This window comes from Gallus gallus, chromosome 1, assembly GCF_016699485.2.
Source record: "Gallus gallus isolate bGalGal1 chromosome 1, bGalGal1.mat.broiler.GRCg7b, whole genome shotgun sequence".
NCBI lineage: Eukaryota > Metazoa > Chordata > Aves > Galliformes > Phasianidae > Gallus > Gallus gallus.
Genome location: NC_052532.1, coordinates 99,764,529 through 99,788,510, shown reverse-complemented (window position 1 = coordinate 99,788,510; position 23,982 = coordinate 99,764,529). Strand labels below are relative to the sequence as shown.

The following is a 23,982-nucleotide window of genomic DNA, read 5'->3' as shown; positions in this document are numbered from 1 at the left end:
TAAGCAAAATATTTGCTGTTTTGAGGTGTATCCCAATGAAACCCCTGAAACAGTGCTTGTCTATAGTGGAAAAGGATGTGTGTGTATGAGAACTTCTTGTAATTTTATACTCATAGGTAATATTACTATAGATACAAGGAATCATTCAAATGTTTGTGTTTGTAACTTTACCAACATTATGGGATGTGACTCTAATTATTCAGTTGCAGTTACATCATATCAATTGTTATGATCCAATTACACATTAATCCAACATTGGCTACCTGCATCAAGTGGAATGAACCTTGATTTATTAAAGAAATTACTGCAACATGATGATCTGTACCAACTGCTAGAATGCATCTGAGATAACAGACAAAAAAATTCTAATTACTGTTCACCATGATACAAAAGAGATACACCATGTCCTAGAAAGGGTGAAGAAGGATGGAGAACACCACTGGTGGGAAATGCTTCTTGGATGGTCACCAACAGCAAGAGGAGCTTTTAATTCTGTGCTTCACCCAGTTGTGATTTTATTAATTCTAACACTGATTTGTTTATTACTTGTAATCATATTATATGTGAAAATCTGGCACATGCTGAGGTGACTCGTCCGGCATGAATTACCCAAGGAGTCTGCAAGTTGGCCTAGGTGTTAGATTACTTTTCTTAGCCTCCTGGTAACCCATGGGTAAGGCAAGTTCTGTTATGCACATTAGCGACACGCACGTTTGTTGCTCCCGCTTCACAGGCACGTTCTGCCGGGAGCTAACAATCTACCCTCGCTAGGGCCATTACTACACAGACACCTATATGAGGATATAGCAAATGGCGTTTATTACAGCGTGGCAGCTCCTTAAATACACACCTTGCCTTGTCTACGCTCCCTAAGCACATGTCATATTTAAATCACAGAGCAGGGGAGGTCCTATCGTGTCACATCTCGAGTCCCCGTTAACGCCTACTGCAATATTTCCCCCTCCCCATGCTCAGTAAAGTCTTGCCCCGTTACAGCGTGACTGCAATTTCTTAATCAACACCCACCGAGATCGCCAGCCTAGGACACAGAGGGGATGGCAAGCTATGTTGGGTCTTTTAAGCTAGTCTACTTGCTACAGCATATGGCGATTATATTACATATAATACAATTAGAGGCAAGGCAACTATAAGTACCTTAGTTGCTGCCCTAACCTGAGTTTTTTCCATTTTCCATAGCCCTTCCCAGAATTTATACATAGGCACAACATACATCGCATAGTGACTCACATTAATATAAGTATGATCATTATGATGACACAAACGATGAAGAGTTGCTTCAGCCATGTGAAGTCAGGTAACCAACTCATGAGCTTCTCCCATAAGTCCCGAAATCCGCATGAAGTATCGTCCATGGACACTTGATGGAGTAATTTAGTCCGTTCCCATATTGCTTGTATGCCCGTCTCTACCCTCTGAGTCTTATCGACATAGGCACAGCAGCTGTGGTTTATTACCACACAGACTCCTCCTTCTTTTGCCATTAAGAGGTCTAATGCCATCCTATTCTGTAATACCACCTTGCTAAGTGTAGAGACTTCTCCTTGTAATGTCCTGATTGCATCAACGGTGGCATTTTCTATCATTTCCAAGGTGGCTGAAATGTTAACAAACGTTTTCTCTAACTCACTCACCCCCAAGGATGGGATGAACCATCTAGCAAAACTGTGTAAACCAGTAGGTTTCTCCACTACAGGGTTCAGAACCCTCTGCACTCTCCTCCAGTGTGTTCGTAGGATTCCAGGAGGAGGTGCCGATCAGTTATGCCAGACAACATTTGGAATGAGGGCTCCCAAGGTGCAAGAGCCACTCCAATCAGATGGTACACTTTTCCTTGCTCGGCCATCCCCATACAGCCACCATAGACCTTTGGGAGGACATCCCAGTGGGGTACCGCCAGGATTGCTCAAGGCCACCACTATCGGCCTAGGGCAGTGCTCTGAGCTTGGGCATCAAGTAACGTTCACTGCTGAAAAATGACCCACACTGTAGCTGCCATTCTGCGCCAGGACAACAGTATTGTTCGGCCATGGGGATAGCATCTCAAACCTCGGAGAGCTAGTATTCAGATAACAAGCTACGTCTGGTTTCATGACCTTGGGCGGTCAAGAGGTCAAGGGGTCCTGAAAACTCCAGCATAATGTTTCCCCGCTAGGGAGTAGGGATGCGTGCCCCGCCAGACCACATGAAGCCCGCACAAACCAATACAAACTTTCGCCACGCCCCATGTACTGTACTTGCACCGCGTCCCATGGCAAGCTCCAGTTTCTGAATGGCACTGGAACTCCTAGCAAGGGGAGTTCCCTCCCCGTGGTAAGGCAGTACAAATCCAACAGTCTGATAAATTGAAATGCTGGGCCATTACGTGGGTAACGTTGACATACCCGTTGCTTTCCCAGGCCTGAGCAGTACCTATTGCCGATACTATAAGCAAAAGTGTTGTATACTTAGCATGTGCTGCAGTCTTAGCAGGAGCTTTCAGGAACGGCTCCTTTTTTTTTGTTCTCTTGTCTCCTCTGTCTGTGGTTTAGGCCTCCCCAGGAGCCAAACCTGTGAACAAGAAGGCTCATAGTCCGGTTATTTCCTTGCTGGCATCTGATTTAACTTTCCGCAATGGTACCCATACTATTTTTCCCATCTCAAGATGTTTTACGAGATGAAGCAGGACCCATTATCAGTCTTAATCTGATTAGGCAAGCCCATCACAGCAATGGCAGCAACCCAATGATATTGTGCCACGGACAAGTTAGACTTAGCATGCTGCGTGGCTACGATGACAATGGAGGAAGTATCCACCGTGATGGTAAGCCAAGGGTGGGGGGACAGATGGTGTTCCCAAGTGAAATCTGTTTGTCAAATTTGTAATGGTCCGAGACCATGGGGGTTAACTCCAGCCTCTATTACAGGTGCAGAATTACAGTGGGGACATCCCTGAACAACATCGCGTGCAACAGACAAAGGAATGGAACATGTCCTAGCCAGTGCACGGGCGCCTATGTGAAGGGTGGCATGAAGGTCACGGGCTTCGTGAACCATGAAAACAAGTGTATGGGCAGCTCTGTCCACTACAGCATTCCCTGCTGTAAAGAAGCCTGGCACATCAGAATGGCTGCAGACATGCAAGATGGCCACAGGAGCTGAGCAGGAAGCCAAAGCTTCTTCTAGGAGGCCAGCGGCCTCAGAGCTCAGATGCCCTTCTTGATCCATGTAGACAAGCAGTCTGGCCACGAAAGCAGAATTAGTGACGATGTTACATGGAATCTCTCACCACAAATGCACTGCTACCGCCACAGTCATCACCTCAAGCATTTGCACACTAGCTGTCTGATCGGTAAAAACAGCGGTCTCCCAACTGTTGCTTGAGTCCTGCCCCTGTCCGGTGGTTGAAGATGCATCCGTGAACAGGGTGGGCCCATCAAGCAGAGAGGTTAGGACACGAGATCGAAGGGAGACATTGAGGGGCTTAGCTAAATCAAAAATGGGTAACGAATCAGAGTACACAGTGCTTCCCCCAAAGCCCCGCAACACCGTAAGAAGGGCTTCAGGGAGCGGCTGCATGTCCCGAAATGAGCTCTGCAGGTATATAACATGAGGTTCTCTTGCCAGGGCCTGCAACAATAGCAATAGGGACTTCCTGAGCAGCATTGCTAAGATCTCAAGCCAGGAAGTGTAGACTCACGTAGGCTGCACTGAAAACAACCACCACAGAGGTCGTGGCTTAGCATCAAGGGTATGGCCCAAAATGGCAGTTGTACCGGCCTCGCATCGAGTCGCTGCTACTTCAAGATCTAGATTGGGGTCCCACCGCGCTAGCGACTGCACCATACAACACTGCAGAATTTCATGCCATGCAGCAGCCATATCATGGGTGAGCTCTCGAGGTTCTCTCGGGTCCACCTCCTTCAGTTGATCATAGAAGGGTTTCATAAGCCGGGAGGCAATTCCCAAGGCCCCTCGGACCCACTGAATTGCCCCCACCAACTTCTGCACATCCCACAGGGTGGTAATGTGGGGTCAAATGTCAAGCCCTGTTGGCCGAACCATCTCTGGGCGAAACTTATATCCGAGGTATTCAACCCCCGGGCCCCTCTGCAATTTTTGTTCAGAGATAACAAATCTGGCAGTGGTCAAGGTTTCCACTACCCGAGTCTCAAGCATATGTAGCCCCAAATAAGAGGGAGCAGCAAGCAATAGATTGTCCATATAATGTACAACCATATACTGAGGGAAATCTTTTCAGACCGCCTTCAGAACATTTCCCACTACTAGTTGACACACTGTAGGGGAGCACATCATTCCCTGAGGGAGGGCACGCCATTGATATCTCTCTGCAGGCCCTTCATTATTAGTCACCGGAAACGTGAAGGCAAATGCTTCTCGGTCCTCTTCTGTGAGAGGGATAGAGAAAAAGCAGACCTTGAGGTCAATGACCACCATCGGCCAACCCCTTGAAATAGCCAACAAAACAGGTCCTCCCTGTTGTGGAGACCCCTGATCAGTCGCATGCGCCCTCAACTCCATAAAAGGATATCCGGGTCGAGTCGGTCGGACCGGATACAGTGGCGAGGGGTGGGTCAGGAAACAGTTGCCATCTTGTTCTCCTCCACCTGGCATGGTCAGAGCAGTCGGTATTGGTCGAATGGTGTCGTTCAAGCATCTGCAGGTTACAATGCTTCCCGCCCCCTCTCCACTCCCCGTTTGCCCATTATCCCGAGGAGTGTTAACACCCTGTTGGCTCTCCCCCGCCTCTCCTCAGTACCCCTGTTAGTTGTAGATGCACATCCTGCTCCTTCCCCAGCCGGGGCAAGCCCGAGAAGCTGTCGAGCAGCCCCCGTTACCTTCTCCTCCCCCTTTGCCACTTTAAGTATTCTTAACATCAAACCCCATGTCTTAAGTTCCGTGCCCGATTGCGCGCTCATAGTATGGTGCGCAAGCACCGAAGTAATTTCATCCCACCTCTGGGGATTTAAAATATCACTGGGGTCACTCAACACTCCCTCCCGTTCTAACCAGGACACTACAGTGGCCACTTCCTTCTTAGAAGGCATATCCTTCCCACCATAGTCCTTACCCAATTGCAAAAATACCATTATAACTTACTCCATCCTCCTGGCCAGGAGCAGATCCCTCACCGGATCTCAGGCAACACCTGGGACATTGGGGAGCGACGGACCTATTCTTCCTCACACGGGGCACCATTTGTTGTTCCTGCTTCTGAGGCACATTCCGCCAGGGGCTAGCGATCTACCCTCGCTAGGGCCATTGCTACACAGACACCTATATGAGGATATAGCAAATGGCATTTATTACAGTGTGGCCGCTCCTTAAATACACACCTTGCCTTGTCTACGCCTCCTAAGCACACGTCATATTTAAATCACAGAGCAGGGAAGGTCCTATCGCGTCACATCCCGAGTCCCCGTTAACACCTACTGCAACACACGTTTTGCTCCTTTCCTTTATGTGATTTCAACATATGTATCTTTCCCTTCTCCCCTCGTTCCCCTCAACACTTTTTTTCTTAACACCATCATGGGACAGTGATAACAAGACATCGGGTGGTGTGAGAAGCAGGAACAATGCTTGGCTCAAAGCTTTTTCAACTGCACCCATACAAGGCATGATCTGACTGACAAGTTTTTTGAAGTTAATGGTTGAGCAGAGTGGTGAGAGGACAGATGTGCTGCTCCTCCTGATGAACAAAATGTGGGTATCCCTACAGCTACCATCACTGTGATGGAAAGGACATGATGCCCCTGATAATTGGGGTAGGCAGACCCCAAGAGTTCTAAGGAAGAACGGGTGCCCCCCTCCACTGAACTGTAACTGTGTTAGTCAATGAGACGTTGTTGACCAACCTGATGCCTCCCCATGGACCAACAAGATATCGCTGGATCCTTCGGTGGTGACTATCCCCGGTCTTTAAGCTGTTTGTTAGAATTTATTTCTTTACTATAACCAACTTCCCCATCTTCCCCACATTCCTTAGTACTACAATCTGATTATTCATTGATTCTAGACTTACTACCTGTCCATATCAGGATGAATCATACAATGATGAAGAAATTGTTATTCTTAATAATAATCATATATATATTAGAGTATGGAGATTAGAGAGATGATTAGTTTTGATAAATTATTATTGTCAACCATCAAGTCTGATTAGTAAAATAGTTTTCCTATATTAGAAGTGTTTCATAGTCTGGTGCAAAAACACAAAAAGGGTATAAAGAAAAAGAGGGGGAATTGTGAGAGGTAGATTGTGTTTTTACAGTGGAAATTTCCAGTATTTCTGTATGTAGTGTAGGGTAAGTTGTTTTTCACAAAGAAAACTGCTGAACAGAGTGAAGTTGAGATTGGGGCATTCTGACCTGGGTAGAATTGGCACAGATACAAGGTAAGGTAATATTCAGGGTGGGGAGAGCCTAGCACAGGATAGAATGAATGTGCTAACTTTTGGAAACATTGCACTTCCATCTTCGTAGAAAAGTAAAGAGCATACCTAAAAGCAGTAGGTTGGTAACGGACCTTGTATCATAGCAACAGCATCAGGAAGATTGTGAGCCTGAGACGCTCAATTAGTGAGTGCCAGGAGAAGTATTACCTGTGTCGGACCCAGGGTGTTTAGCAGAGTGGATCTCACTAAGCGTGCAATTTCTCCCTTGTCAGTAGGGGATGTGTGCCCATTATTGCGATAATGAATAAACTGCTGTTCATGAAGATCTTTGCCTGATTAGAAATTTTTGATTTTGAGCATGTTTCTCACATAGTTTAAATAAATAAATAAATAAATATAGCTTCTTATAATTAGTTACAAAGAAATATGATTGAGAAAAAAAATATATTTTTTTCTCTCAATTAATTTTCCTGTAAGTTAGAGTTGTATATCTGAAATTAAGAAGCACCAGTACTTTACTGGTTCCTCTGAAGAAATAAATGCAATTTTCACTGATACATTACTTTTCATCACAAGCATTTCAATAATTTATGAAAAATCTCTGGTCATGTGTCAATACAATTACATCTCACATGTAATGAAATAGATAAGGGTTATAACTGAATATTACGGGAAATAAAATCTGCACAAAGTCCAAACTTGTCCATCTTAGAAGTTAAAATTCACACAGCAGTCAATACTCAATCAGTTCCAGTTTCCTCAGTGGCAGTTTGTACTGCAGAATTTGGAATATGTATGCACAAGCACACTGACTGAAAAATCAGTGCCCTTAAGTTCTACCATCTGTTAGAAGGAATGTGTACAGTAATACTACTGAACACTCACCAGTCAAAAGTGGCTTGTCTGAAAATGGTCAGAGATATCTAGCAAGTACAGATCTAGGAGATGACTTCCTTGAACTTATAGGAATGGCCACATTCTGCCTTTTTTATTCTAAATTTGCTGAATAAGAGTATTCCTGGTAAACAAAAAGCTTCTGGTAAAATTACATGTTTTATAATACCTTCAGCTTTTCTCTGAAATGAGGTTTGTTGTCCTGAATTCTCACCTGGCATTTTCAGAGGAACACACTTCAAAGCACAGGACTCAATTTTCAAAAGAGCTCAGTACTTTAAATATGAATATAACCTGCTATGCCCTCTGTGAAGTTTGAAAGCAGTTTATGTCATTAGATTAATATAGCCATAATCTGTTGTTTGAGTTCTGAGGAGATTCCAGCCTTTCAAAGGATGACTGGAGCACCACTGTCTGCCAGCCAAGTAATCTCTTCTCATTTTCACCATACGCAACACATCTTTATTCTCTTTGGCTGTTTGTCAGAACCCAAATGCATACTTTCTGTGACAATTTAGAGCTAAGAAATGTGCTGTCATCTACCGTCTTAGATCAGTAATATGGGCTGTATAAGTCATAAGGAGAAGAGATTTTGCCTGTGTTAAGTTCTGTTGACTGTTTGTTTTAGTGTTTTTTGGTTGCTTTTTGTTGTTATTTTTGCCTATAAAGCCACTAACAAATTGGGTTTTAGACAATTTGGTTGTGCTTTAAGCAGGCTCTTATTTTAACCCGAATTCTAAAATTTAGTCAATTTCTATGAACTAAAAAATTTAGGCAAATTTTATATGCCAATGGAAAAAGTTCATTTTATTCCTGGTTTTCAAAGGCTAAAGGAATATCTTGATTAATAACCCTTTATAAAAGCAGGTGGAAAGAATCATAGAATCACCAAGGTTGAGAAAGACCTCCAAGATCATCCAGTCCAATCATATATTTGCATCATCCTGCTCACAGTAGGACCTCTTGCTTATTCTGATAGTGTAAAAGAACCAACAGTAAGCTCTTCTCTTGAGAGTCTAGCTGCCTCCCCAAGCAGACGTTCAGAGCTGAACTTTGTCCTCTGGTATATGACTGTAAGGTCTGTGACCCCACTCAGGTGAACATCTCTGCACTAACTTAGAAATTCAGGAATAATAGTAGAAAGATATAAAGTTTTAAGTTTGGAAGTAAATATTTGAGTAATAAGATGCATTCTTTTCATTTCTTGTATTACTAATCCATAATAAAACCATGAATTACCATTAACAAACATTCAAAGGGATAAACAGAAATGCCTTTTTTCTAACATGCACTTAAAACAAATATTTGCAATCCCAACAGAGGATCAAACTGACTCATCTGTGTGCACTGTTGCTAATGCATAAAATCAGATAACCAACATATCATATAGAACTACACTCATTTTTCAAAAAATGCATATATCTTGCATTTTTTATTAAATTTGCTCAAGAGTTGTATACTAAAATGCATCAGTGCTCAGTGATTAGCTAGATTAAGACTAACCTGCAAGTGGTTTATGTACTGAAGATTTGGTTGTAGGTTTTTCTCCTTTACATTAAACATTTCATTTACTTAGAAACATTTTAAAAGAGAAAATGTATAGCATGCAACCTTTATGAGCTTTTCACTACAGCTGTATGTACTTCTTGCTATTGATGATCTTTCCTTTGGTTGATGATATCAAAACCAATCCTAAGTAACTAGGTAGATTTAAATCATGCATCTGCTGTCTTCTCATGTCAAGCTATTCAGTAGCCTTTGTCTAGCATTTCTCTTTCTTCTACCTATTTTTATTCTGTGAAATTATGAATCATTTGACCTTGATTTTTCTGTTCTGTTTTGGCTGTTCCTACTAGCAAAATGTATATTTCTGTTTTTATTAGATACCTTTTTTTCACTGCTATCTTTCTCACTAGAATTACCATATTCAGCAATGCCCATATTCTCAATGTGCTGTGTAACTTAAAAAAACCCCCATCCTCAAGAACAGCTGTTCAGTAATGAGATAAGTCTCTCGGTTGAATGTGTAGAAAGCTTACTTTTATGTTCCCACATTTGGTTTTTGTTCACTTGAGGACCAAATTACATCCTGAAAAAGAAAGTTAAGCTGTAGGTAAGCAATTGGTAGCCACTGTCTGAAATCAGTGTTGATTCTGTTATTTCACAATGTCTAGAGATCTTACGATTAAAGTGTTACCTTGCTGTGTGAATTGTGATGTCCAAGGTCACATTTTCATTTTTGTTTCAGTGTCAGTGAGGCTCAAGGGCATACTTACAGATAGGCGTAAACTTATGGTCTCTTCTTAATTAAGGTCTTAGGCTTTGCTTCAGCAGTCAGACCTATGCAAATGTTTAGTGTCATTGTCATGGGCACATGGTTCTCTCTGCTTACAGAAAATGTGATTAAACATGAAATTCTTGCTGAAAAAAATGGTACTAAAGATACAGTGTGCACTTCTGTAAGCAGATAAGTGTTGTTCTCAATTCATTAGAACTGGCATGTATATGCTCAGAAAAAGAGGTATATCTCTGCAGCTATAGTGAATAGTTTAAGTGAAAACTTTGTGTAATGAATAGATACTCACTTGCTAAATCAGAAATATGTTTGAAGGGATTTTTTAAAAAATACTTCTGATATATACTCTGACTTTATTCATTTTCTAAAGATACACAGTTTTAATTGTTTGTATGTATGTTACGTGTATATGCGCATACTGAAAACTGTCCCCACACAACCTTTGAGAAGTGTTTTACTACGCAACAGCACAACTGTTAAGAAGTTACTCAGTAATGGAAGAGAATTCTATCCCACAGTAGACAGTGTGAAGATAATGGAGCTGTAGCCTCCCCTGCCCTCTCCCTCCAGTATGCACTCAAATTCAGAAGTTCCGTTAGGTTGTCATTCTGTGTTTGTTGAGAAATGTTTTCCTAATTGTGGTTTGAAATTGACTAAAGGTGATTTCAAATTCTACACCTTCTAAGTTTAAACAATGAATACATCAAATTTAGGGTTTATGTGGGGGTATAGAAAAAAATAAGAGTAAAAGCAACTTTAACCTAGATCCATTTAAATCTACCTTAAAAGACAGATGTTCTTTTCACAGCTGATGAATGCATATTACATCCTGGGGCATGAGGATAAACAAATCAACATAACCAAAAGGAAAGTCATAGTGTTAAACAAAACAAACTATAAGAAAGATTGCTAAAACTGTTGTCTTCTCATTATGGGTTTACTCTTTTTACTCCGATTTAGTAAGAGAGGGGATATGATCCTTCATTAGGTGCAGTAATAGGGATACAGTCCTGAATTCAGAGTTTGTAATAGCCCTGCTTTTTTATTTTAGATAGACCAAGAATGGCCCTTTGATAAAAACAGCACAGAAGAGAGTCTCAAGCATAGGAACTTATAGGAACAGCTGTAATAATGTCATTAGTTATTTGCCAATAGCTCTACAGTGCCTGGATACCCACTGTTGCTACTGTACCACTGTGCTAACAGAAAGAGTGAAAAAGCTTTTTGGTCTTCACAAGCTCTTCTAAATAAAAAATGCTTCTAGTTACAAATACTTCTCTCAGCTACCCAAAGCTATAGTAACCTGTTCCACACTCTCTCAGTAGCACATACTGAGCTGTGTGAAAGATTTTCAATTAACCACTTTTGCTTCTGTTAGAGCATTTTCTCATACAGTTATGGGTTATTTTTTGCATGTGTTTTGTATGAAGGCTTCTATTGCTCTTTAAATTTTTTATTTTTATTTTAATATTGGTGGAATCGACATTTTAGCCCATGATTTTCCAGACAATACACATCGGTGACCCTCTAAAAGTAATGCCTCCTATTTATTTCCATGGAAACTACAACTGATACAAAGAGCACAATAACACTAGTTGATAAAGCAAATGCTCAGCTACAAAATAATATTTTTCAACATAGTCACCACCATTAGCTGTGCATTTTCAACAGCGATGAACAAGCCTGCATGTTTTGATTTGTAGAAATTTATTTTTAATTTTGTAGAAATAGTGGAGTCGCTGTCGCCAGTGCTGAAATAAACCATCCACCACCACCTCACTGTACTCACATTCATTGTTTGGTCTCCGTAAACATTCAGCTAGTGCCAATGAATATCACTGGGTGCCACTTGGAGGAATTCAACGAAACAATTTTGTTTCAAGTGCACTTCCATGTCAGATGCCATTCTGTCAGACTGCTCTTCTGCTGCCATCTGTCACATAGCAACAAAATGTAGTGGAATGTTGGTGGGAGCATTCAACTACTACTGCCATATCACCAACGTTCACCTCTAATGTCATAATAATATCATACGATGCAGTACTTTTGGAGCAGCCCTTCTATTTTGAACTTGGTAATAGCAATCATTTGAAGTATGTAGATTTTACACTATGAAAAGTAAACAGGAAGTATTAAAATGTTAAGACAATATGTATTTCTTCAGATTAGTAATTTGACATTTCTAGATAAGATAAAGGGAAAATATTTGGCTTCACTCTATTTCAATGAGATATTTACAAGATTAAGGTTAATCTTATATTTTTAATATCTGTTTTCTGTACTCCATTTTCCAGAATGCCCATGGTAGGAGCATATGACCTTCGGTTTAGTCCACTCGTCTTCAGGAGCTGCAAACTTTCCTTCTGTGCTAACATACCACCTGTTACCCTCTGCTCAGCCTCCCAACAGTCTGTGATAACATGGAAAGTGAAGTTAAATGCTACCAATTACCAGCTACTACCAAAACCTACATATCTTCAGTGTTCAGGACCTAACAAACCTGCTTTTCTTTGCTGAGCAGCAGTTCAGAAAAATCTGATTTTATTCTCAGCTAAGGGCAGTGTTTGGCCATTACATATCATAGTTAGTTACACATACATTATATTAATCTCCATGGTAGTAGTATGCCACTAAGTAAAAAATCTGAAACTTCTTGTTGAATAATTTGGTTGAATATGTGAAGATGATGTGTTTCAGCTTTCTGGTCTTGAGAACTGAACCAACACATTTCATTGATGCAGAAACAAATCTAATTCCATTGGGCAATGAAAAATGATGTACTAGGATAACAACCATTTTTTCTTTTCTTATATATATAAACGTATAGAAATACTATGATGTATTTTTTAGGAAAGTATGATAGGATGATTTTGGTTATTTGATTTTCTTTTGACCACATCAGGGCAACTGTCCACTGTGAGAGAGTAGAAAAAGAAAGGCAAATAAAAAGGAAAAGGGATATAGGGCCAATACTTAAGAAACAAGTACTATTCTGTTAATTATTCTATATTACAGTTTGTAAATGTCAGAGCTTTTTGGAAGGTGAAGTAAATTCTAGTACCATAATTATAATCTTCCACAAAACATCACTGTCAGCTCTGTCAGTTTCTATAAATTAAGAAGAAAAATTGCACAGTAAAATACATTTTGCAAATAAGGGATATCTGAAGCATTTCAACCATCTGCTTTTCAGAATTTTGTTATATTTGATAATGTTTGGTTGTTTTCTCTGCATTACCTTTTGTTGTACATGATCAAGATGATTCTGAGCCTTTTCAGGAAAACAACAAAAAAGGGAGAGCTAATTTGAAGTAAATCATATTTCATTTCCAGACCAAATCAAATCTAATACTAATAAGAAAATGACAGGATTTATATTAACCATTATATGGATCTGGGTCACCACTTTTACTTGCAGGGCTTGCAGGCGCTAATGTAGGAGAACTTAGAAAATTTTACTATGCAATCATTTTCAAGTGATGGATAACAGTACCCTGTGAATATTAGTGTTATTTCATACAATTTCTTATATAATACCATTTCTTGTATGTATATAGTGTTGTATACAAATAATCTTATGGAACTGGAAAGAATAAAGAAATAGATTAATAGCAGTTCAGCACATATAAACCCACAACATTAAATACACAACAGGTAATATGTCAACAGATAACTGGAAGTAAGGTGACCAGGAAGTACCATATACATTAGGAATAAGTGAACTGGGGCTCTTCCAAGGAAAATGGTAAGGCTGAACAGCCTAGATGCAAAGTAGGTGATAATTTATAGCCTATAAACTTATGTGATTCCCTGTGTAGATTTAGATTAGTTCTGAATTAGTGCTTAAGACAATAAAAGAAAGGTCTGGCATGATAAAGTGTTGCTCTGACCTTGAAATTTGTTACTGTTCATGTCTTGAACCATTTTAGAACCGAGCTATTATTGAAAATCTTCTGCCTTGGGAGTTTAAAATTCCCAATTGCTCTGCTTGTTAAAGTAGTTGTTTAAAAAAAAAAAATCTTTCCTCTTTGCAGTGTCACTGACTGTCACCAATGTGCATGCATCATATCACTGTTTTAGATATGATCCTTATCATATCTACTGCATTGTTACTTATTTACTCAGTGCATTGCATCATTAAATTAAGTAATAATTGTTTTGTTTACTGCACTGAGTCTGCTTGGGTTGGACTTAACTTTCTTCATAGTAGTCTGTGCTTTATATCTGTGGCTAGCACAGTTTTGGTAATTCACTAATATTTTCTTTATTGCTCATAAGTGCTTGCACAGTATCGATGAAGATTTTTTCTCTTTTTTCCATCTTAATATCCCAGTTGCTGGGGATAGGAAAGAATGTTAGGGAAATATAAAGCCAGGACAGCTGACAAAATGTCCAGAGGGATATTCCGTGTTATACACTATTATGCTTAACATTAAAATCTAGGTGTCAGTCTTTACAAGGCAGTCATTTCTTGGAGAATGACTGAGTACTGATCTGCTTGTGGGAGGTGGTGAATGATTGCCTTTGCATTACTTGCTGTTTTTACCCTTTTTCCTTTTTCTATTAAACTGTCATTATCTCAGTCCATGAGTTTTCTTGCTTTTGTTCTTATTTTCTCCTACATCCCTTGGGGCAGAGGGAAGGAAGTGTGTGAGTGGTTGCGTGGGTGCTTGGCTGCTGGCCCTGTCAGTCAATATCTAGTACTGTAAATACAGCAAAGATGACATTCATTTCAAGAGAAACACAATCAGAAAAGGAAATAGTGATATAGTTCTCATTCTTCAACAAGTCAGGATAATCCAAATTCTGTTGAAGACTTAGCAAACACCTAAACTTGTGGAACATTACTAGACTTGTATTTTAAAAATAAAGTAATATACCTATATCTTTTAAGTGACACAGGGTATGCACAACTTTGTCAGGCCAGTGATGCCTCTATGCAAGTAATTTCAATAGGATACTCTCTCAATCGGAGATGCCACTTAAAAAGCATGCAGAAGCCTGGCAATTCCTAAGTTTGGTAACTTGAATTGACCTCCAGTGCACTCTCTATACATCTAATATGCTGTTCTTCAGATACAGAGGCTGGAAATTGCCCATTCACCAGAAACTACACTGAAGATGAGAGTTTTAAGTAGAGAGTATGTTGTCCTTAGCCTTGTCATTAGCCTTCTAATGATATCTTTTATATTTGTGGATGATGCCTCCAGGATATTTTTCCTGTGTTATAACTGCTACATTCAGCTTCAGCATCTTGCAGCCATCTTTCAGATTTTGTTCCCATTTATGTAAGATCTCATATTTATCTTCCACCTTTTCATCTGTTAACTCAGTCTTGAGAGATTCTTCTAGAGTTCCTTGTCATTAGTGAATCTAACAGTGACCAAAAGCTTAACCTCAGCAGCAAACTTGGAGATTTCACTGGTTGCTCCTTTTTTTAGGTCACTGATGAAGAAGCTCGTGAAAAAGTGTGAGTCCTTAATGGATTCTATTACAGACGTCCCTCTACACTGAAAACTGAAAATTAAGCTGCTTTCCTTTCTTTACGTAAACCATCTTACAAGGGATCCCATTATGGAGCTAATCTATCCAATGGCAATTCAGTTTCTTTAATACATTTTCATGTGGATTCTTGTCAAAAGATTTTGAAAAATAAGGTGTGCCCACCATACCCCTTTATATAAATGGCTATTGATGCCTATTTACAGCACTCTAGCACCTATTTTCAGAATATTCTTATCTTAAATGCTATTCACATCTGAGTCAAAATGGCATACATGCTCTGTTGATCTGAAAATATTAAGAACTATCAAAGTAAATGCTTATATACTTTTCCTCTTATGTTTTAAGATTTTTAACAAAAACCTGTTTTGTTTGCTTGATCAGTTCTTTTTTATCCTAGTTTCCATCTGGATTTTCTTTTTATTGAAGATTTCTGGCATGTCCTTCAAACTTCTCATTTAACTTTTTTCTGTAAATCTAAATTTCACTTTGACAGAACATCTCCTGATTCCCATAGTTCTATTCTTACTGAACAATCTATCCTTTCAGAGGATGTTATTTATTTGAAATAAGGTGAAAAATAACATTTTATTTTATTTTATTTGGTCTGTCTTCTTCTCTATGACTTTTAAATAAGTAAATATATTCTGTGCTTTCCTTACAACAGGATGCTATTTACTATCCCACCTTCACTATTTTTAATGTTTAGGAAATAGTTCAGAAGTCATTTTCAAACAAAAAGATATCTAATTATTTTATTTACAAGGTGAGAAAAATAAGCAAGAAAATGCATGCTGGAATAAGCAAGATTTTAAAGCCCTCAAGTGAAACTGTAAGCATGCTGAAGAAACTCAGAGGTTTACTACAATGCAGGTAAATATTTTATTTGAGAAGTAAGAAAAAAAATGAAATGTACATAAACTAGATACATTTTTCCTACCTGTTCTTTTGAGAGTAGTCATCTATCATGATTATTCGTTTTACTTCTGGAAATGAAAAATTGAAATTCAGTGTTGATATTTGTTATAAAAGATGGTGAACTCTGCTAATTCAGCACAGATTCTGGATGTTACATCTAAACTGCCTTGTCACCCTAAATCTCTAAAAACTAGATCTACAGATACATGTTTTTTCAGTGCAATGTTTTGGAGCCCAGCCTCTAGAAGACTACCCTAAAGTCTTTTTGTCTCCCAGGGAATAAGAGAGAAACAGAGATCTCAAATCAAATTACAGGACTAACAACTGGCTAGTAAGCCAGTAAATTGATTAAAATTGGCTACATAGACAAAGTTGGCATTTTTATTGGAATAATTGAAACATTTCCTATCTGGAAATGCTGAAACACGTATACTTGTATTTTAAGCAATGTAAGAGAGACAAATGTTAACTAGAATGCTGAATATTCACAAACCTTAAATTTCTACCTTGTGGAATTATGGTCGCGCATCCAGTACTCATTCCCTGTTACTTCTATGTAAAAGTCTTGTGCAATCTGAAATATTATGTGGAATTTTTAAGGTGCATTTATTGACTGCAGTTGATCGGTTTCTAACCAGCTTTTTTTTACCTTTTACTATGTTTCAGAAAGACATAAAAAAGCAATTGTTTTTCTTATTTCAAATTTCTGTTTTCCTACAAAACATCAAGTCTGTCAAAGTCAATTTATATTTATATGAAATCGTTTCATGCGGAGTAGCTCTGTGTCTCAGTTGACAGGTTTTCTTCATTTTTTCCTGTGCTAATTCTGATTTCTAAAGAAAAAAAAATGAGGCTGAAAGCCTGTCAGTGATAAAAGCTATGCAATTTAAAATATAATTGTTAGTATTATGTGCTGTTATATGTAATATTTGGTCTTTTCCCCACTTCAAGTAAATATTAACATAAAGAATTCATCAGTACTTTTAAGTTTTAACAAGTTTTAAATCTTTTTGCCTATTCAGTATCTTGGGAGCATTTAAATTATTTCAAAAGAGATAGTCTTATTTCTGCAGCACTTACAGTGGATGATGATTAATAATATCAACACAGTGACCAAAATTTGAACTCCTGGTCAGATAGTTCAGCACAATTTTATGAACGTTGAGAAAGTAATTACATGCTTAGTTGACCCCATTTTTGAAATCCAAGAGCATTTTCTTTATCCTTCTGCTATCTGTAAATTCCTGTTAAAATAATTATCGCAAAAAAAAAAGTGCACTGTACATTCTTTATCTTATTTCTCCATCATCTTGTCAAATATCCAGTGTGAAAAGTTAATTTGATGTAAGCTAAATGGATTACCAGAGAGGTCTAACCCAGATGCCTTTTCACGTGTATTTAAAAGCATACAAATTATCTCTGTTCAGTAGTCATTTCGTGGGTCAAGTACAGAGGATAAGAAAATAAGAGTGATCATTTAGCAACTGAACTTCTGATCTGTTTTATCTTGACTGGGGGCATCTTGAAAGGTGTATTACAGTTGTTTTCCTATCATCCCTTTCCTCCAAAACAAGCAATTTGAAAAACATTAAAACAACCCAATAATTGTTGTCTTTCTGATACATTAGGTGTAATGTGTGATTATTTCAAAGTATTCTGCACTTAAGTAATTCTTCTACCAGTCAAGCTCAGCTTCTACTGAAAAGTTTACCATACATTTCAAAAGAAAAGGAGCAAAATGAAGGCCAACTGTTTTTGGAAGGCTGTGCTTGATATTGTTAACATCAAAAGTATTTTAAAAACTTTTCAATTCACTTCATAGTAGGTGTATTTAGAAAGACTAGACATGCTTACACTTGAAATATTGAGCATTACGTAAATGTTTATCTGTGCTCTTTTATAGCTTATCTGGTCTCAGTTTTCTCCTCATTTTTTTGCACTATTTAGATGAGTGAACTGCAAGGATTACAGATTTCCTCTTCTTCTTCTCTTTGAAGTCATATATACTCTCTCTGACTTGCATATCAGTTTCCTTTTGTTTTGGATGATGTGATCAACCAGAAATAATGTCTGTGAGATGGTAACATGGAATAATAACAGAGGTATTCAAAAATTTTTTTGTTGTTGTTGTCTACCTTTATAGAACCTCAGACAGCTAAAAGTGCTATCATATTCATAATAATGCTACACAAGAGTACAAATGCTTCATAAAATCAAAAGTGGACTTTACATAGATTTTCCTAATCATTCCAAAGGTTTATGGACAAGCTATTTTAGTTCTTGTAGTATTTATTATATAGGTTAGAAATAATTATTACTTCTTCTAGAGTTGTACAAGAAAAGATTGATTTTAAATATGTATTTGCCTAAGAAAGCCAGAGATTTAGGAATATTATCTTAAGACTTGGACTTTTAAAGCATTTGAATTTAAGAGAAATAGGATCTACTCCCATTTTTCATAGTTAAGGACCTTCTAAGTATCTTCAGGTAACTGATGTGCGAAACAGCAGAACTGCTGATATTCTACAATCTGTGGTCAATAAAATGTTCAATAATTAGAATAATTATTATGAAATATTGGTGTTGATGCTTTAATTTTTATTTGGACATGAAATTTCCCATTTCTCATGTTGTTATTTTGAGTGATACGTATTTTTAAATACGTATCAAGAAGTACAGCTAGCTAGCATTGACAACCTTGGGAAAAATTGCTGGAGACTGCACAAAAAGAGGAGGGTGCATTTTTAAGGACAGCTTTTCCTTGTACAACACTTACCATATTAAAACAAGTTTTTGTTTTTGTTTTTTCCCATACAGATTATTTATATATCTTCAAACAGTTTACATGGGATGAAAAGAAGTTAAACTAGCACATACCTAAGCCTTTGCTTCAGACCTTTTTTGACATGCAAGTAGATATGATGTTTTTATTCCAGTGCTTCTAAGAAAACAAATGCATACTGACAAAAAGCTGTGTGCCTGGTGTACAAAAAGGAGACTGCATTTATTCTGTCATTCTGAATAGAAGCTAAGAAAGACAGAGGAGAATTATTCCTCTGCCAATTTCATTTTCCTTTCAAGATTTCCTATTGGCCTACAAGGCACGAAACTATGTGCACAACAACATTGCTGTAATTGGTTTTATTCATGGGAACTATTATATTGTGACAAATTTACTGCTGTTTTCAGCAACTGCTCCATTATTAATACCCCAGTTTTTATATTAATTTAATCAAAGGAGCAATAATGTTGTTACTACCTCTTGATCCCTTGTTTTTTACCTGCCTCCTCTGCCAATCAGCATTTTCAGACAAGTTTCTGTTTTATCCTATTTAGTTCTCATAAAGAAATTGGCATTGGCATGTTCTTTTCATTATCCACTTGGTGGCCCATTTCGGAATTTAATTAAATTATGAATGCACAAACCAGCATAAATATAATCTAATGTAATAGTAATGTAAAACCCCTTAGAACTATTTTGCCAGAGTCTCTGTATGATCTTCAAATAAAGCAAATGTATAACTGCATTCGGTTACCTTTTACCTAATTATATTGAGCACCATAAAAAGTCTGCTCCGAAAGTAATGCCTCCTATGTTATTATGTTGGCCCACAAGGTCAGAAGTAGTTATTGGTGGTATGATAGTAGAGGCTGAACCTTCTCATTCTATTTTGTGACAGATGGCAGCAGAGGGGCAGTCTGACAAAATGGCATCTGACATGGAAGTATGGATGAAAAAAGGTGCAAAATTGAATTCCTTTATGTGGAAAAAGCTGCACCCACTGACATTCATCAATGCTTGCTGAAAGTTTATGGAGATCAAACAGCAGATGGTAGTACAGTGAGGTGGAGGGTGGTGCACTTCAGCAATTGCAACAGTGAAGTGAATGACCAAATTCCTGACAGCCACGCACAGCTATCACACCTCCAAATGAAGAGTGTCTCTATAGTTCATCCACATGAATCGGTGGCTTACGACCAGGGAATTGTGTCTTCAACGTTCTGGAAACATTGGTAGTAACACTGGAATATTACAAATTTTGTTCCAGATGGGTCCCACAAATGCTCACACAGGAAAAGAAAGAACACTGTGTGCATGTTTGTCAGGGCCTATTTAACCAATTTGAGGCTGAAGGTGACAGTTTCCTGGATCACATCATTACTGGTGACAAGACATGGTATCACCACCATGAGCTGCAGTCAAAACATCAGATTGGTGACAGAGTGGTGACATGAATTGCCCCATCAAATAAAAAGTTGAAGATGTAGTCCTTCATGAGTAGTGATGTGCACGGTCTTCTGAGTTAGGAAAAGGGTGATCTTTCTGGATTTTGTGGGACCCAGACAAACCATCAACAGTACATCAACTGCTATATCACAACATTGTCTAAGCTAAAGGCTTGAACTCTCAGAGTCAACCTAGAGAAGAAGACAACCTTTCTTTTGCAACATGGTAACACAGAAATTTAAAGACTGTGGAGTAACATCTTTATTAACGATCTTGATGAGGGGATTGAGTGCATCCATGGTAAGTTCGCAGACAACACCAAGTTGGGAGGGAGTGTTGATCTGCCAGAGAGTAGTAAGGCACTACAGAGGAAACTGGATAGACTGGATTGATGGGCCAAGGTAAACTCTATGAGTTTCTATAGGGCCAAGCATCAGGTCCTGCACTGTGGTCACAACATAGCCTTAAGTTGCATCAGGGGATGTTTAGGTTGGATATCAGGAAACACTTCTTTACAGAAAGGGTGGTTAAGCACTGGAATAGGCTCCCCAGGGAGGTGGTTGAGTCACTGTCCCTGGATGTGTTTGGATGTGGTGCTCAGGGACATGATTTAGCGGAGGGTTGTTAAAGTTAGGGTAGTATGGTTAGGTTGTGGTTGGACTTGATGATCTTGACGGTCTTTTCAAACCTGAGTGATTCCATGATTCTATGAGTACATTGCCAGTCTTGGCTGCACAATCTTACCACACCCATTGTATAGTCGGGATTTGGTATCTTTTGACTTCCACTTGCTCAGGCTGATGATAGATGGACTGTGTGAGCAACATTTTCCTAGTGGCAGCAATATCACAGCGACTGTGAAGCAGTGGGTTACCTTCACAGGTGCAGATTTTTACAAGTAAAACATGCAGAGATGTTGTTCTTTGCTCATGAAAGTGCATGACTAATGGAGATGTTTATATTGAAAAGATGTTTTTTTCTAGCTGATAATTTGCTCTACTCACTAGTGTTATTGTGCTCATTGCATCTTTTACAGTATCCAATGAAAAAAATTGGAGGCATCACTTTTGGAGCAGCCCATGTACATCCCATCTGTTCACTGATCATCCTTGCAAAATTCTATTTCTTGTCAGCTGTGTATATGAAAGTTCTCAGGTAGTGTTTCAGTGCAAATACTATTCTGAGATAACTTTGTGAGGAGATTTTCATACTGACAATAAATCTTCCAGTGTGAGGAAAACTACAAAATATCAACTAAGTTTTCAACAGCTATTATTCCACTGTATATGCAGAGCCCCATTTTGGACAATGCTTAAGGACTGAAGCATCCAGCTACCTTCTCTATCTTCATGCTTTGGACATACCTTAACTTAAAGAATTTCTACATTACGTAGGCCTTTGAGCAGTTGAACTTGCTACATGACTCAGAAATCAGACTGCTTATTTATTTATTTATTTAGTAGTAGTTCAAGCTAATGCCTTCAATGTGAAAATAGAGACATTGTTCTTTCATACCTTTCACTTGACTAAAACATATGTCTTTCCTAAACTGCTGCTGTTTCTGATCACAGAATCAGGCCAGCCATTTGTTGAACATTTTTATGTCCTGCAGCATAGTAATTTCACCATCCATAGTCCAGTTTTTTTTTTTAAATTATATCTTTAATACTGCATGAACTTTTAAAATCTTGTGAACTTGTCTACAGACCTCTAGGTAAGAAATAGCATCCTAGACAACGGAATATTGAACAAGTTCTCCAGTTCCAGTTTTCCTGGAAGTGGATGAAAGTAACGTGTATATAAACACTGTGTAGTCCTCTGATAAGTAACAGCTCCTCTGCAAAGCTGTCTTGCTGAGCCAAATAAGTTCTAGAAGATGTTTATGCCACTTTTAGTCAAGCAGCTTTAAATAATTGATTGCAAACAAACAAACAAACAAAAAAAAACTCATACATTTTCAACTAGTAAAAATACTGTTAACAAGTAAATTAAATCCATATTTTTCATTTCATACAAAGTTTTGCACCCAACAGACCTCTACCATATATCTTTCTCCTCCTCAATACAAACAGTTGGAAGACTTAAAGGTAAGCAATATGTAAGGGTTTTATTTTGAAATACAACATTGCTGGAAGTTGTGCTTTCCTATGAACTCCATTTTACAATTTTGTTTATGATGTAAAAACAAGTTCATTGTCTGTTTCTGCACTTTCACTGCAGGTCTATTGATTCAGTCCTGCCTTCCTGTGTGGAAGTCTGCACAGCAAAAGGGGCAAATCATCTTGACATCTGAAAACAGCTGCCACAAGAAAGCCAATTTCCATTTCATTTAGATAGTGGAGGGCAAGTCTGTGTAGGTAACCAAAATATTTTTGCACAGATTGCTAGCCGCTAATAGAATGTCAGGCATTAGGTACGTTTGCGGATATTAGAGGTATTATCAGAACACTACATTCCCTCCTTTCTGTGTCAGCAGACTTTCCACTCTGTACTGAAGAATGATTAAACAAGAAAATAAACGAAGCCCGATAAGGTCATAAATCTTGTGGAGCTGCAGTTGTAGATGCAATATAAACCAACTAAACTGTGAATCTGTTAGGCTTCTTCCCTAGTGAAAGTCTGTTTCTTTGAAAATGGCCTAATCTAAAATGTCACTAGTGTGTCAATACTAGTACTTCTGAAAAAGTGATTGATTATCAATACTTAAATAAGTAACTATGTCTAATTTTGAATACTGTGCATAGAATATTTGCTTTTACAACTTTTTAACTATTTGTAAACCATAGTAAAATTGATTACCATAGAGATCACAGTAGGCATGACAAAACAAGAGCTTAGAAAATGACATGAGACTAATTTCAATAGTTTTCAATTTGCAAATTGTTTGCCAATACAGTTGAATATTGTAGTTTATTATTTTTATATTAATTGCTTTAGTGAATAGAATCATAGAATCGCTAAGGTTGGAAAAGACCCACAAGATCATCCAGTCCAACCATTCGCCCTTCACCAATGGTTCCCGCTAAACCATGTCCCTCAATACAACATCCAAACGCTCTTTGAACACCACCAGTGTCAGTGACTCCACCACTTCTCTGGGCAGCCCATTCCAGTGCCTGACCACCCTTTCAGAGAAGTAGTATTTCCTAATGTCCAGCCTGAATCTTCCCTGGCGCAGCTTGAAGCCATTCCTATAATAATAATTTCTGTGCTGCAGGCAACTCATCGCTTCACAACTATTCACAACTTGCAACATGGTAGAAAAAGCGTCTCTGATTTTGTAGTAACACTGCCCCCTCTGTTCCTGAATGGATCACACAATTTCATCATTTCAGGTACGTAGTAACTAACCAAATCCAATTTTCAAGAGTATTGTCAGTCTGTAGAAGAAATGAAAGTGAAAAAAAATAAACTTTAAAATGATATCAATAGAAAAAATATACACCTAATATTTCAGAGGGGGACCGAGCAGGAAAACTAGCAACTTAATAAAGGATAAGAGTAGGAGTGAGGTCACTAGACTTCCTTATCATTAAAAAACGTAGAAATGTGCTGACAGAAACCTCATGAGGTTCAACAGAGCTCAACAAGAGCAAATTCTAGAATAATCCTAGGTGCCAGTAGAGGCTGGGAGCCAATCAGTTGGTGGGGATGTCTAATTGCTGTCTTCAGCCATTTAAGTGGTAATTTCAGAGAAGATGGAGCCATCTCATTTTAGAAGGGTGTAGT

At 38.4% G+C, this 23,982-nt stretch overlaps 1 long non-coding RNA gene across 1 annotated transcript; it reads right to left on the bottom strand.

The window, feature by feature from the left end:
• Nucleotides 1-260: 260 nt before the first annotated feature.
• Nucleotides 261-5,319, bottom strand: LOC107055163. Its single transcript, XR_001470174.4, has 2 exons — nucleotides 5,119-5,319; nucleotides 261-4,625 (listed from the first exon to the last, which is right to left on the bottom strand). It is a non-coding gene; the product is annotated as an uncharacterized LOC107055163 (long non-coding RNA).
• Between the last annotated feature and the right edge of the window lie 18,663 nt (nucleotides 5,320-23,982).